The 15,062-nt window shown below is 47.2% G+C and overlaps 1 long non-coding RNA gene across 1 annotated transcript in view; it reads right to left on the bottom strand.

The window, feature by feature from the left end:
• The window catches only part of LOC116553730, an 11,006-nt gene extending 5,537 nt beyond the window's left edge, over positions 1-5,469 (bottom strand). The window contains exons 1-2 of the long non-coding RNA XR_004269886.1: positions 4,764-5,469; positions 2,954-2,963 (exon numbers count right to left, since the gene is read on the bottom strand). This is a non-coding gene — a long non-coding RNA (uncharacterized LOC116553730). The remainder of the gene's footprint in view (positions 1-2,953; positions 2,964-4,763) is intronic.
• Between the last annotated feature and the right edge of the window lie 9,593 nt (positions 5,470-15,062).

The following is a 15,062-nucleotide window of genomic DNA, read 5'->3' on the forward strand; positions in this document are numbered from 1 at the left end:
GAGGGAGGGAGGGAGGGAGGGAGGGAGGGAGGGAGGGAGGGAGGGGAGGGAGGAAGAAAGGAAGGGAGGGAGGGAGGGGAGAAAGAAAGGGAGAAAGGGAGGAAGGCAGGAAGAAAGTAAGAAAGGAGGAGAAGAAAAGGAAGGAAGGAAGGAAGAAAGAAAATAGGGAAAGGTTAGAGACTGAGCTGCCTGGTTGTATTAGGTGTTTGCTTTTCTTTAAGTCTTCCTCTAAGTTGATATCATATCTCAGAATCAGAGTCTGCGTTTAACGGATCTGTGTATACCTGGAGCCCAGCACGTTGTTTGACATGTAATGGAAACTGTTCACATTTGATGCAATTCAGGGCTTGGTGAGTCAAACTCAGTTACTCCACAAGCTAAACATTTATCTACCCTGTGACTCTGCACTCTCTCTCTCCTGGAGATATATTATTTATTTATATTTGTATATGTACATATAAATATAGATGTATAGATATAGATATACGTACACACAGCAGAAATGAGCAGTTAAGTCCACCAAAAGACATGTGGAAGAATACTTACAGCAGCCTCATTCATAATAGCTCAGACTGGAAACAACTCCAAAGTTCGTCAGCAGGAGACTAGACAAACAAATTGAGGTGTAGCTACACAATGGAATAATGAGCAAGAACAAACCGTTCAACAACATTAACGAACTGCACAAGCATTCAACTGAGTGGAAGAAGCCAGAGAGAGGAGTATATATTGTTTAATTCAATTTATATGAAATAGAACACAAGCACATCTAATCTATAGTGATAGAAGTCAAAATACTGGCTGCCTTTGAGACAGCAGTAACTGGAAGCAGGCACAGGGGAACATTTTGGGCCTCCGGAAATGGTCTGTATTTTGATCTCAGTGCTGGTAATGTGTGCGTATGTGTATAAATATTTATACACATATATACACATTTAAGCATAAATATGTAAACATACATCAACTTATACACTTAAAATCAATGTGCTTTATGAAGGTTATGCCTCAATAGAAAACAGAAAGAAATCGTTTCGATCAGGATGACAAGTGCATGGTGGGCAAGCTACTACTCTCCCCTCCCCGGGCGGCAGCAGACGCTAATTAATCACCACGCTCCTTTCCTTTGAGCTCAGCTTCAGAGCCATCTCAATCCAGTGCTCCAGCCAGCTGTGCTTTGAGGCAAAACTATCAGCTTTCCCTCATGTATACACAAGAATGTTGATTAAGATAATTAATTAATCATCTTACCATCTTAATTATTAATTATCATCTTCAGTTTGTTCAGCCCCACTCTGAGGATGCCTGGCTCCCACTATGGACTCGTGGCTGCTTCTCCAAAGTCCAGGTTCAGTTCCCAGGAGGAAGTGGCTTCTGAAGAGCATATCTGGATGCTGGAAAGTGACAGCGTGAGGGGCACACCACAGGAGGAAGGTCCTTCACAGAGGGCTGGCAGATTAACGCAGCTCACTGGTAAGCATGGGACCCAGAAAAGGCTCCAGTTCGACTGGGCACATTTTCTACCAAGTGAAATGAATTGTTTTTTCTCGACTGAGGAGAGAGAAGAGAAGTTGAGACTGGACTGCAGGGACTGGCATCTCTTGATTTGCCCAAGGTCCTCTGGCACCTGAAGCCCAGCCTGCTCCCCAACAGTCACCAAGGCGCTGCATCTTATCAGGGATAATAACGCTTCCTGTGGGGTTCCTCCTGCACAGCATACAAAATCTTCCACTTCACTATCACACCATCATGAGAGCTGGACAGGGTGGGAATTATCCTCCCCAACCCAACCCCCATCTCATTTTAAAATAAGAGAACTGGCTGGGCACGGTGGCTCACATCTGTAATCCCAGCACTTTGGGAGGCAGAAGAGGGTGGATCACTTGCGGTCAGGAGTTCGAGGCCAGCCTGGCCAACATGGTGAAACCCCATCTCTACTAAAAATATAAAAATTACCTGGGCATGTTGAAACATCTGTAATCCCAGCTACTTGGGAGGCTGAGACATGAAATCACTTGAACCTAGGAGGTGGAGGTTGCAGTGAGCCAGGATCACACCACTGCACTCCAGCCTGGGCAACAGAGCAAGACTCTGTTTCAAAAAAAATAAAATGGGCTGGGCACGGTGGCTCACACCCATAATCTCAGCACTTTGGGAGGCCAAGGTGGGCAAATCACTTGAGGTCAGAAGTTCAAGACCAGCCTAGGCAACATGGTGAAACCCTGTCCCTATTAAAAACACAAAAATTAGCCAGGCATGGTGACAGGTGCCTGTAATCTCAGCTACTTAGGAGGCTGAGGCAGGAGAATTACTTGAACTCAGGAGGCAGGGGCTGCACTGATCTGAGATTGTGCCACTGCACTCTAGCCTGGGCAACAGAAGGAGACTCCATCTCAAAAAACTACATAAGTACATAAAACACACCAAAGAAGCTGGGCACGATGGCTCACACCTGTAACCTAGCCTTTGGAAAGCTGAGGCAGGAGGATCCCTTGAGTCCAGGAGTTCAAGACCAGCAAGGGCAAATAGCAAGACCCTGTCAAAAAAACATATAAGTAAATAAGCATGCACCTGTAGTCCTAGCTACTCTGGAGGCTAGGGCAGGAGGATTGCTTGAGCCCAGGAGATCGAGGCTGCAGTGAGCTATGATCATGCCACTGCATGCCAGCCTGGGCAACAGAGGAAGACCTTGTCTCAAAAAATAAATAAAATAAAACACACAAAAGCAGTGTTGCACTGGTTATAGTTTGGTTTCTCTCTACTGACTGCTAAGAAAGATGCTGCAGCTAATTAATGAAAAAGGAATGATCAAATTAGAGTAACACCATTTTGTACCCACAGATTAATGAATGAATCTAGGCATTGAGTATCAACAGCTGTTAACATCACTCCCTTTATACACACACACACACACACACACACACACACAATTATGTGCACCTCTTGAGGAAATAACACACCATCACCTACAGTTGTCAAAAAATCAAAACCTGAATTTTATAAAGTCTCTGAATCTAGCTACCAATTTACTGGAAATACAGACATATTACAGAGATATTGTGGGCTCAGTTCCAGACAACCACAATAAAAAGAATATTGCAATCAAGTGAGTTACATGAATTTGTTGGTTTCCCAGTGCATATAAAAGTTATGTTGGCCGGGTGCGGTGGCTCACGCCTATAATCCCAGCACTTTGCGAGGCTGAAGTGGGCAGATCATGAAGTCAAGAGATCAAGACCACCCTGGCCAACATGGTGAAACCCTGTCTCTACTAAAAATGCAAAAATTAGCCCGGCATGGTGGCAAGCGCCTGTAATCCCAGCTACTTGGGAAGCTGAGGCAAGAGAATTGCTTGAACCCAGGAGGTGGAGGTTGCAGTGAGCTGAGATCATGCCACTGCACTCCAGCCTGGACAACAGAGCAAGACTCTATCTCAAAAGAAAAAAAAAAAGAACTTTATCACTGGGTGCAATGGCTCAAGCCTGTAATCCCAACTAGTCTGGAAGACTGCTTGAGGCCAGAAGTTCAAGACCAGTCTGTGCAATGTAATGAGACCTAGTCCCTAAACAAGTAATATATAAAATAAATAAAAATTTTAAAAATTAGCTGAGTGTGGTGACATGGGTCTGTAGTCCCAGCTACTTGGGAGGTCAAGGCCAGAGGATTGCTTGAGTCCAGGAGTTTGAGGCTGCAGTGAGCTATGATTGCCTCATTGCACTCTAACCTAGGCAACAGAATGAGAAACCATCCTAAAAAAAAAAAAAAAAAAAAAAAAAATTTATTGCTAAAAAATGTTAACAATCATCTGAGCTTTCAGCAAGTCATAATCTTTTGGCTGGTGAAGTGTGAAGGGTCTTACCTTGATGTTGATGGCTGCTGACTGATCTAGCTAGTAGTTGCTGAAGGTTGGGTGGGTGTGGCCATTTCTTAAAATAAGACAACAGTGAAATTTGCCCCATTGATTAACTCTTCCTTTCATGAAAAGATTTTGGTGGCTCAATCCCAGCACTTTGGCAGGCGGAGAAAGGAGGAATTCTTGAGGCCAGGAGTTCAAGACTAGCCTGGACAACAGAGAGACCTCATCTCTACAAAAAATAAAGTTGGCTAGGCATGGGGGTGTGCACCTCTAGTTCCAGCTACTTGGGAGGCTGAGGTCAGAAGATCAATTGAACCTGGGAGGTCAAGGCTGCAGTGAGCTGTGATCGCACCATTGCAGCACTGCACCTCAGCCTGGGTGTCAAAACAAGACCCTGTCTCAAAAAAAAAAAAAAAGATTTTGATGCTGTTTGATGGCATTTTACCCACAATAGAACATCTTTCAAAATTGGAGTGAATCCTCTCTCAAACCCTGCCACTGCTTTATCAACTAAGTTAATGAAATAGTCTAAATCCTTTGCTGTCATTTCAATGATGTTCACACACTCTTCTCCAGAAGTAGAATCCATCTCAAGAAACCCCTTGTTGCTCAGCCGTAAGACGCAACTCCTTATCCGTGCAAGTTATATCATGCAATTGCAGCAATTCAGTCACATCTGCAGGCTTCGCTTTTCTTGTTCTCTTGCTATTTCCACCACATCTGCAGTTCCTTCCTCCACAACTCCTCAAAGTCATCCATGAGGGTTGGAATCAACTACTTCTAAACACCTGTTAATGTTGCTATTTTGACCTCCTCTCATGAATCACAAATATTCTTAATGGCATCTAGAATGGTGGATCCTTTCTAAAGGTTTTTCATGTACTTTGCTGAGATCTATCAGAAGAATCACTGTCTATGGCAGTTATAGCCTTACAAAATGTATTTCTTAAATAATAATACTTGAAAGTCAAAATTACCCCTTGATCTATGGGCTGCAGAATGAATATTGTGTTGTCAGGCATGAAAACAAGATTCATTTCTTTGCACATCTCCATCAAGCTCTTGGGTGACTAGGTAGATTGTCAATGAGCAGCAATATTTTGAAAGGAATCTTTTTTCTGAGCAGGTCTTAATATTGGTTTTAAAATATTCAGTAAGCCTTGCTATAAACAGATGTGCTGTTATCCAGGTTTTGTTGTTCCATATATAGAGCCCAGGGAGAGTAGATTTAGCATAGTCCTTAAGGGCCCTCGGATTTTCAGAATGATCAATAAGCATTGGCTTCAACTTAAAAACGCCAGCTGCATTAGCCCCTAATGAGAAGCAGCCTGTCCTTTGCAGCTTTGAAGTCAGGCATTGATTTCTGCTCTCTAGCTATGAAAGTCCTAGATGGCATCTCCTTCCAATGGAACATTGTTTTGTCTACACTGAAAGCCTGTTGTTTACCGTAGCCACCTTCATCAATTTTCTCAGCTAGATCTTCTGGATAGCGTTCTGCAGCTTCTCTATCCGCACCTGCTGCTTCACCTTGCACTTTGATGCTATGGAGAAGGCTTCTTTCCTTAAACCTCATAAACCAACGTCTGCTAGTTTCCCACATTTCTTCTGCAGCTTCCTCACCTCTTTCATCCTTCAGAGAACTGAAGAGTTAGGGCCTTGCTCCGGATTAGGCTTTGGCTAAAGGGAATGTTGTGGCTGGTTTGATCTTCTATCCATATCACTCAAACTTTCTCCACATCAGCAATAAAGCTATTTCTCTTTCTTATCATTTGTGTGTTCACTGGAGGAGCACTTTTAATTTCCTTCAAAAACTTGTCCTTTGCGCCAAGCGCGGTGGCTCATGCCTATAATCCCAACACTTTGGGAGGCTGAGACAGGTGGATGATAAGGTCAGGAGTTCGAGACCAGCCTGGCCAACATGGCAAAACCCTGTCTCTACTAAAAATACAAAAACTAGCCAGGCATGATGGCACATGTCTGAGTAGTAATCCCAGCTACTCAGGAGGCTGAGACAGGAGAATTGCTTGAACCCAGGAGGCAGAGGTTGCAATGAGCCAAGACCGTGCCATTGTAGTCCAGATACCTGGGCAACAAAAGCAAGACTCCATCTCAGGAAAAAAAAAAAAAAAGAGGACACTCTTGAGTGAAATTACAAAGAAATGCAAGGAAGTTGTTACTATAAAAGTACCTGAATTTCTCTCTGAGTACCGCCACTGTCTATCCAGTCAGATGAGAGGACTCGCGCTGTCACACACTGAGTGCCCAGTGAAGCTGGAGCTGAAGCCCAGGCCATCCTGCTTCCACTACACCAATGCTAGCATTTACAAGGGGAGAGAACACCATGACTGGCTTAGACGATGACAGTCCCAGACAATAAAACTTGAGGTGGTGTCTATTGGGAGCTGCTGGGAAGGTTTTCCTCACCTTTACAAAGAGACATGAAGAAGAAACACCTCCTGCTCAGGCCAACATTGTGTGATGCCTGGAGCTGTGGCAGCAATTTTGTCACCTTTTAGGAAATGACTGCCACTGTGAGAATGGCAAGGCTGAAAGATAGAAAGAACCTGTGTTATTGGTGACAATGCTGAGCTTCTGAATTCACCGCCCTGGACATGCCCTAGCCTGATCTTCTTTTGGCCTGTGAGGATGAAAGCCCTCATTGTTTTTTGTGTTTTTTTGTTTGTTTGTTTGTTTGTTTTGAGACAGAGTTTTGCTCTTGTTGCCCAGGCTGGAGTACAACGGTGAGATCTCGGCTCACTGCAGCCTCTGCCTCCCTGGTTCTAGAAATTCTCCTGCCTCAGCCTCCCTAGTAGCTGGGATTACAGGTGCCCGCCACCATGCCTGGCTAATTTTTTGTATTTTTAGTAGAGATAGGGTTTCACTACATCGGCCAAGCTGGTCTTGAACTCCTGACCTCAGGTAATCCACCCGCCTCAGCCTCCCAAAGTGCTGGGATTACAGGCGTGAGCCACTACGCCCAGTGAAAGCTCTCATTGTTTATGCTGGTCCTGGATGAGTTTTCTATTACTTGCAGACCAAAAGCCACCTACAAGGGGCAGCTCACACTTCCTGAGCAACTGCTAGCTAGCAGGCACGAGTCACAGACCTTAGTACTCTCTCATTATTTCCACTCCCCTTTTAGGAGTGGAAGTCATGACCTCATTTGATAGCTGAGGAAGCTGAGACCCAGAAATCAACAGGGACTCTCTCTGTCACACACCGAGTGCCCAGTGGAACTGGAGCTGAGGCCCAGGGCATTCTCTTTCCACTACACCAATGGTGGCGATGGGTTTAACACTATGCCTTTTGGAACTCTCTGCTACAAGTGCAAGGAAGGGGAACCAGGCTAGCCCAAACCACAGGGTATCCAGGAACTCAGAATCAGTCTCTCTCTGTCTCTCTCTCTCCACCTCTCTGTCTCCATCTCTGTCTCTCTCCCATCATTCCATGCTCCACACTCTCAGGCCAGCTGTCCTACTAGGCCAGAAGCATGGCCACCAGCAACCCAGGTCTCATATCCCAACAGCCAAGGGACAAAAAGGACAGTAGTCTCACTTTCCCCAGCTTGAGTTTTACCAACCTTGGGCCACATACCTCCACCTTGGGCTAATCATGTGAGTGTGAATTCTGGGTGCTACTTCCTGGTCTGTGGCTTGGCCTATTCAAACTCTCTAAGATTGAGTTTGCCCATCCTTAAACAAGAATAATAATCGTACCTACTTCATTGGGTTGTTGGGGGGAATCATTCATTGATTTAATGAATACTTATTGCAGCCAACTCTGTGCCAGGCAGTGTGTTAGGTGATGAAGCTATAGTAGAGGACAAAGAGACCTAATCCCTGCTCTTATGGAATTAATGGTCTATCGAGAAAGACAGACATTACATAAATAAACGCATGAACAATTATCTCTATTACAACTGTGAGACGCGTTCTAAAGGTGCAGAGTTCCCCAGGAGAGAGGGAAAGGAGACCTAGCTCAGGTCAAATGAGTAATATTTAAAGATCTCAACACTGGGCTCGGCATGAGTTAGCATTCAGTCTATGTAGCTATCTTATAGGTTTTTACTCAGCGTCTTCCCAACCCTCTGGCCTCCCCACAGCCACTTCCTGCAAGGAGGGGAGCTGCAGCCAATTACAGGCTTCCTAGGGGACAGAGAGCAAGTGTGGTGCATGCGTTGGGGCAGCAGCAGTACAGCAGGTCCAGGGAAGTGCAGAGCTGGTGGGCGGCACACACCCAGCTCACGACATGGCCACTTATTGGGAGCAGCCTCTCCTGGGCTCTAGCTGATGCCCAGCCCGGGGAGCCTGCAGAGGCCCCAGTGGCTTCTCAGGCTCCAGGCTCCCCCAGGCTCCTTCTGCTGGCTCTGCACCAAGCGCTGAATGCACTGCAGAACAAGTGACTTGCCTTTCACCATTGCCAGGCTCTGCCACCATGAGCCTCAACTCCCTGGCCTCAGGGACAAGGTCCTGCCCCTGCCCCTGCCCCAAGGCACCGTGCTGTATAATCACTTCCTGGTGACTGTTTGCAAAACTCTTTGTGATCCAGGGATGTGTCTGTGGAATACATCCTGTCCCCAGCAGGGCCCTATGCAGCTCCTTCTCATCTCTCTTGAGCAGAGGCACTGTCTTCAGGGAAGAAGGGCCAAGAAGCTGCCGCATCGGATCACTGCCACAAATGCTGGCTCCGTTCCCATCCCCATCACCACTGCCTTGGCCTCAGCTCAAGCCCCATGGCCCTAATCAGGACCCTGGTGCCAGCCCATCTGGCTGCCCAGCCTCCAGGGTCTCCCTTCCAACTTGAGGCAGCCAGAAAGGCTGCCTGGAGCACATGTCACTCCTCCAAGTGAGCACCATCAATGGCTCCCTGGATCTGCACCATCCAACCAGTCCCCTAATGTTGCCACAGGCCCTTGTGATCTGGCCCCTGCCTAACATTTCTGATGGTATGTTCTCAGCCAGCCAAGCATATGCATAGAATTTGCCCAGAACACGATACATGTTTGTTAAACACATGCCTCCTTCTGCATTAATTTACGATGTGCCAGGCTCTGTGTGTGGCTCTGGGATGCAGTGGTGAGCCAAACTGACACAGTCTCTGCCCTCGGAGAGTTCACGGTCTAGTATGGAAGGCAGACGGCAATGAAACAAAAGCAATCACAAGGGTTGATCATGTCAGGTTGTGGTGGCTCACTCCTATAATCCCACCACTTTGGGAGGCCGAAGCAATCGGATTGCTTGAGCCTAGGAGTCAAGACCAGCCTGGGCAACATAATGAAACACCATCTCGACTAAAAATATTAAAATAAGCCAGGCATGGTGTCATGTGCATGTAGTCCCAGATACTTAGGAGGCTAGGGTGGGAGGATCACTTGATCCTGGGGGATCGAGGCTGCAGTGAGCTGTGTTCGTGACACTGCACTCCAGCCTCAAGAGAGTGAGACCCTGTCTCAAAAAAAACAATTAATTAAAAAAAGAGTAGCTGGGTGCAGTGGCTCACACCTGTAATCCAGCAATTTGGGAGGCCGAGGCAGGTGAATCACCTGACGTCAGGAGTACAAGACCAGCCTGGCCAACATGGTGAAACCCCATCTCCACTAAAAATACAAAATTAGCTGGCCATGGTGGCGCATGCCTGTAATCCCAGCCAGTCAGGAAGCTGAGGCAGGAGAATTACTTGAACCGGGAGGCAGAGGCTGCAGTAAGCCAAAATAGTACCATTGCACTCCCGCCTGGGGAACAACAACAAAACTCTGTCTCAAAAAAAAAAAATTTATCATTACAAATAGTAGTGAGAGCTATGAAGGACCTGTCCCTGCAGGATGGACAGTATGAGAGAAGTGTGACTTTGCCTGGGGGTCAGCAGCTCCCCTGAGGTGACACCAACCTGGTATCAGATGAGTGAGTAGTCGCCATCCAGGCGAGGGGTTTGGGGTGGAGGGAGAGCTTCCCTGATGCTGAGGTCAGGGGCACCCACAGGCTCTGGCACCCGGAAGCCTGGGGGCAGGTGGGCCCTAGAGAGCTCAGGACTGTGAGCGTGGACGCAGATGGAGTATGAGCCTTCTGAACGGAGGAGGGATGGGAATGAAAACAGGGAAGTGTGGTGAGCAATGCTGGGGGCTTGGACTGATGCCATCACACCAGAAATGCCAAGTCAAAGGGAACTTTATCATTTAACTTTCTACCTAAGGAATTTTTAAAAAATGAATAAATGTAGAGAGAGCACTACCATGAACCCCTGAACCCCTCATCCAGCAGCATCAATAATGGCCAACCCACAGCCAACCTTCTCTCAGCTATGCCCCACCCACGCCCCTCACCCCAAATATATGATACCGAAACAAATCCCAGACGCTGTGTAGTTCACCCATAGATATTTCAGTATGTATCTCTACAACAAAAGGACTGTTTTTAACATAACCACATTATCACACCTAAAAAATGAATGATCACATAAGGGGAAATGTCTGAGGCTTGATATTTATTACCAAACTACCCAGAAAAGCCCCCCCAACCCACCCCAAGCAAGTGTGAGGGTCCCCATCTCACTGCACCCTGGCCAACACTGGGTGTTACAAGAGATGGATTTCTACAAGAGGCTCACCCCAAAACCTAGGAGCTAACCCTTAAATTCCAGGTTCCTTTAATGAAAGGAGGCAGCCACAGAAACGGTTTCTGTGGAAATCTCTCCCATACACCCAGTGGCCACTTGTGAGTGGTCAGCGGTTAAAGGTTGTAGAGACCGGAGGTGGTGAGCCCAGCAAGCCCTGCTGGCTCCCCAGGGCAGGCCCAGTGTGGGTTCATGGAGCAGGGCCACTGGCCATCCTTCATCGCCCACATCTGCCCTCAGCCAATAGGGCATTGAGAAAGGGCTTCCTTAGGACCCAAGGGTTTCCAGAAACAACCCACCAGAGCCAGAGAGGGAAGAGCCAGCAGGTGCTCCTTCCTGTGCCAAGCACATCCCCCTTCAGGGCTCAAAGGATTTCCTGTTTGAGCTGAAACCTAGGATCTCACTGCCTTGCCTCTCCTCAGAGCTTCGGCCTCCCCACAGTGACTCATGGGCCTCCCATTCAGTCAGGAACCTAGAATATCAAAAAAATCTACAAGCCAGATAGATGAGTTTTCAGGTTTGGAGAGCAGTTTCATCTTTCTAGTAAGATGGAGGCAGCCACAGTTCCAGAACTCTCTGCACAGTTCCCTAACCTTTCTGAGCCGTGGTCTTCACCTAATTAGTCTTGACTTCCTGCTACAGACTCCTACTCTTGGCCCAGAATAGAGGTGGCAACCAGGCATGGTGGCAAGTGCCTGTAATCCCAGCTACTCTGGAGGCTGAGTGGGAGGACCGCCTCGGCCCTGGGAGGTCAAGTTTGTAGTGAGCTATCATCGCACCACTACACTCCAGCCTGGGTGAGACCCTGTCTCTAAAAATATTAAAAATAGAGACAGCTGGCCTTCCTGCAAACCAGCCAGCCAGACACTGAGTCTTCGCTGTGTTACAGGCACCCTGCTAAGCCAGAGAGATGCAGGGGTGAATAGGACCTGATCCCTTCCCTGCAGGAGCTCTCACCATCTCTGAGGAAGGCAGTCACATAAACACCATGCAAAGGGCCCAGGGCTCAGAAGAGATGCTTTCACGCTGCTGTGGGAATTCAGCTAGTGGAGCCAAGAGCTCTGCTTAGAGAGAGAAGGCTTCTAGGGGGTGGTATCTATTAAGCTGGGGCTTGAATGACACTGGGGAAAGTCAAGGTAGGGGAATTGTCTCCTGGACAGGACATGAACTAGCACTCTTCGGATTCAAGCAGCAGAACATCTTTTCATACACTTACTGGCCATTTGTACATCTTATTTGAAGTAACGTCTGTTCAGATCCTTGCCTATTTTTTAATTGGGTTATTTGTTTTTTTATTGTTGAGTTGTAAGAATTCTTGGCCAAACTCAGTGGCTCATGCTTGTAATCCCAACACTTTGGGAAGCTGAGGTAGGAGGATGGCTTGAGCCCAGGAGCTCAAGACCAGCCTGGGTAACAGACAGAGATACCATCTCTACAAAAAAATTTTTTAAATTAACGAGGTGTGGTGGTGCACGCCTGTAGTGCCAGCTAATGGGGAGGCTGAGGTGGGAGGACTGCTTGAGCCCAGGAGGTTGAGGCTGCAGTGAGCCGTGATCACGCCACTGCACGCCAGCCTGGGAAACAGAGCAAGACCCTGTCTCAAAAAAAGAAATAAAAATAAAAATAAGAGGAGTCCTTTATGTATTCTAGACAGCACTCCCTTATCAGACATACAGTTTGCAAATATTTTCTTCCATCCTGCGAGTCTCATGCCTTTTGAATTTGGTGCCATATACATATACTATCTATTAAAAAGTCATAGGTAATCCAACATTTTCTGGAGCCACAATAAGAAAGTAAAAAAAGGGCCAGGTGCAGTGGCTCACACGTGTAATCCCAGCACTTTGGGAGGCCAAGGCAGATGGATCACTTGAGGTCAGAAGTTCGAGACCAGCCTGGCCAACATGGTGAAGCCCCATCTCTACTAAAAATACAAAATTAGCTGGGTATGGTGGTGTGCACCTGTAATTCCAGTCACTCGGGAGGCTGAGGCAGAAGAATTGCTTGAACCCAGAAAGCAGTGAGCCGAGATCGTGCCACTGCACTCCAGCCTGGGAAACAGAGCAAGACTTTATCTCAAAAAAAAAAGAAAAAGAAAAAGAAAAAAAGAAGGTGAAAAGAAATGGCCAAGCATGGTGGCTCGCACCTGTAGTCCCAGCAATTTGGGAGGCTCAGGCAGGCAGATCACTTGAGCCCAACAGTTCAAGACCTGCTTGGGAAACATGGCAAAACCCTGCCTCTACAAAAAATATAAAAATTAGCCAGACATGGTGACAAGCACCTGTAGTCCCAGCTACTTGGGAGGCTGAAGCGGGAGTATCAATTGAGCCTGGGAGGTTAAGGCTGCAGTGAGCTGTGATCACACCACTACACACTCCAGCCTGGGTGACAGAGGAAGACCCTGTCTACTTTTATTAATTTTCCTCAAATGCATGAGGAATCCAACATGGCCAAGTGGCAGACATTATTATGTCCCCTGATAGAAGCTTTCCTCCCTCAGAACTAAGGCCTTCAAACTAGCAGAGTTCAACATTGCACAGGCAGAAGCAAACAATTCCGCAAGTGAAGTAAGGAATGTAGCAGTGAGAGAAGCCCCTCCCATTTTCACCCCTTGGTTTCTATGGGAGAATCACAGGTTCCAAGCATATACGGCATCCTCTAAGATAGAACCCCAGGCCGGGAACAGCAGCTCACATCTGTAATCCCAGCACTTTGGGAGGCCAAGGCTGAGGGGCGGATCACCTGAAGTCAGGAGTTCAAGACCAGCCTGGCCAACATGGTGAAACCCCATCTCTACTAAAAATACAAAAATTAGCCAGGTATGTTGGCAGGCACCTGTGATCCCAGCTACTCAGGAGGCTGAAGCAGGAGAATCGCTTGAACCCGGGAGGCAAAAGTTGCAGTGAGCAGAGATTGTGCCACTGCACTCCAACCTGGGCAACGGAGTGAGACTCTGTCTCAAAAAAAAAAAAAAGATAGAACCCCAGCATTCCAGGACAACTGGTACTATAGCCAAGTCTTCAATAGCCAGCCCACTGTTCCATCAGGCCACTGTTGCTGGGTTATAGAGTATGTGGTAAAACAGGGAATTCCCATGAGCACAGACCCATTGTGGGACTTACATTGCTGTGTGGTAAGTTCCCTGGTCAGAAGCTATATTATGTAGAATACCATGACAGTGAGTGAGGTATTCCATGAACACAGATGGTTGCACTGGCAGAGTATTTTGGGAAGAGATGGCAAATCCATATCCAGAATAAGAGTCTGTTCCAATGAGGACAAAATCGATGTCCCCCCGCCATTGGTGGAAAAGGTCCAATGTAGTCAGTCTGCCACCAGACTGACTACACTCCCACCTCCAGGAATGGTGAGCTAGCTTCTGAAATGTCTGGAGGGAATTTTCTTTCATTCCTTTCAACATTCAACAATTTGCTGGGGACCTCCTTTGGGCCCAGCCCTATGCTCAGACTATAAATGGCACAGCAGGGGCCACTGTCTCAGGTTCAGGGTTTAGAGACACGAGAAACAGAGATGGCTGCAATGTCCACCCCTCCTGCAACAGAACTACCTAGTGAAACAAGCACTGGGGAGGGAGTCTGGGCTACCTGACTTCTAGTTCCAGGCCTGCCACTAGAACCCATGTGACAGGAGTGCAGACTCTGTGCTTCTTTAGGCTCAGATTCCTCATACTTGAAACAGAACGGGAGCTCTAGGATGGCAAGGACAATGGTAGACCAAGGCTGAGGGGTAATGGGGGATGCATTGAGGAATCAGTTCCCCTTGGATACAGAACACAAAAGGGTCATTTGTCAGCCAGGTCTGGTGGCTCATGCCTACAATCCCAGCACTTTAGGAGGCAGAGGCAGGTGGATCACCTGAGGTCGAGAGTTCGAGACCAGCCTGGCCAACATGGCAAAACCCTGTCTCCACTAAAAATAGAAAAATTAGCCGGTTGTGATAGCGCACGCCTGTAGTCCCAGCTACTCAGGAGGCTGAAGCAGGGAAATCACTTGAACCCAGGAGACGGAGGTTACAATGAGCCGAGATCTCACCACTGCACTCCAGCCTGGGCGAAAGAGCTAAATTCTGTCTCAAAAAAATAAGAAGATTCCACTGGAGGCTTTTTAAGAAGAAAAGAAAGAGAAAGAAAGAGAGGGAAAAAAAATTTTTTAATGAAAAGAGTCATTTGTCTATGAAGAATTTTTTTTTTTTTTTTTTTTTTTTTTGAGACGGAGTTTCACTCATGTTACCCAGGCTAGAGTGCAATGGCGCGATCTCGGCTCACCGCAACCTCCGCCTCTTGGGTTCAGGCAATTCTCCTGCCTCAGCCTCCTGAGTAGCTGGGATTACAGGCACGCACCACCATGCCCAGCTAATGTTTTGTATTTTTAGTAGAGACGGGGTTTCACCATGTTGACCAGGATGGTCTCGATCTCTTGACCTCGTGGTCCACCCGCCTCGGTCTCCCAAAGTGCTAGGATTACAGGCTTGAGCCACCGCGCCCGGCCTGAAGAATTTTTTAAATGATTAACAGTTGACCTCCTTATCACAATACCCTACAATGCCAGTGAGAAAATACCCACCCCCCCAAAAAAAAAAA

Source organism: Sapajus apella, unplaced genomic scaffold, assembly GCF_009761245.1.
Source record: "Sapajus apella isolate SASKATOON/1434 unplaced genomic scaffold, GSC_monkey_1.0 scaffold13, whole genome shotgun sequence".
Lineage (NCBI taxonomy): Eukaryota > Metazoa > Chordata > Mammalia > Primates > Cebidae > Sapajus > Sapajus apella.